The sequence below is a fragment of the Bombus impatiens genome, unplaced genomic scaffold (genome assembly GCF_000188095.3).
Source record: "Bombus impatiens unplaced genomic scaffold, BIMP_2.2 scf_0214, whole genome shotgun sequence".
In the NCBI taxonomy this organism is placed as follows: Eukaryota; Metazoa; Arthropoda; class Insecta; order Hymenoptera; family Apidae; genus Bombus; species Bombus impatiens.
Genome location: NT_176633.1, coordinates 252,672 through 253,889, shown reverse-complemented (window position 1 = coordinate 253,889; position 1,218 = coordinate 252,672). Strand labels below are relative to the sequence as shown.

Genomic DNA, 1,218 nt, shown 5'->3' with positions numbered 1-1,218 from the left:
TACGGTATAACGTTATAACGCGTTACGTTATACGGTATAACGTTACAACGTGTTACGTTATACGGTATAACGTTACAACGTATTACGTTATATGGTATAACGTTATAACGTATTACGTTATATGGTACAACGATATAAAATATTACGTTATAACGTATTACATTATATGGTATAACGATATAACGTATTACGTTATAATGTATGACGTTGTATATTATTACGTTGTAACGTATAACGTTACATAGTATTACGTTTTAACATATAACGTTATATAGTACTACTTTATAACGTATAACGCTATATAGTACAACGTTATGTCGTATAACGTTATATAGTATTACGCTACAACGTATAACGTTACATAATTCTACGTTTTAAGGTGTAACGTTGTATACTGTTATGTTTTAACGTATAACGCTATGTAGTATTCCGTTATATCGTAGGAAGTTATCTAGTACGACGTTATAACGTACAACGTGGTATAGTATTACGTAATAGCGTATAACGTTGCATTGTATTACGTTATGACGTATGACGTTCTAAGGTATTACGTTATAACGTATAACGTTATAAATTATTACGTTATAATGTATGACCTTGTATATTATTACGTTGTAACGTATAACGTTACATAGTATTACGTTTTAACGTATAACGTTATATAGTACTACGTTATAACGTATAACGCTATACAGTATTTCGTTATAACGTATAACGCTATATAGTATTACGTTATATCGTATGTCGTTGTATAGTATTGCGTTACAACGTATGACGTTATATAGTTGTCGGAGACGAAAGAACAGCGGAGCCTCTGGAATTTTGGATAATCCCGCAACATTGTAATCTAGAGTCTACGATAGCTGGAATTAAACAATTGTAGTTATTCAATCCGGTTGTAATTGTTCGAGATTAGTGATAGTGAGCTTTGGCTCGAGGCGACACTCTGTCGCCGAACGTAGCCGCGGTCACGTGATGATCGCTTTGTCTAACAAAGGTAATGGAGTAATTCTATAGCTCTCCTTAAAAGAAATATTTCTGGCTGCACGCGACAGTAAACATTTCAAACGTTTCTGTCCCGTGGCTCGCCACACGCTGACCCTGTTCTTCGAGTAAGGTGATTGCCAGATGTTGATGCGTCTCCGCAGTACACCTAGCCTGAGGGCCCGTTATAAATCTTAAGATTTAGCTAACTAACGTCCTTCAAACAAACAGTCT

General features: G+C 35.1%; 1 long non-coding RNA gene across 1 annotated transcript; it reads left to right on the top strand.

Moving 5' to 3' along the window:
- The first annotated feature begins 225 nt into the window (after positions 1 to 225).
- LOC112212530 lies at positions 226 to 583 on the top strand. The gene is made up of 2 exons (XR_002946353.1): positions 226 to 349; positions 380 to 583. It is a non-coding gene; the product is annotated as an uncharacterized LOC112212530 (long non-coding RNA).
- Positions 584 to 1,218: the final 635 nt, after the last annotated feature.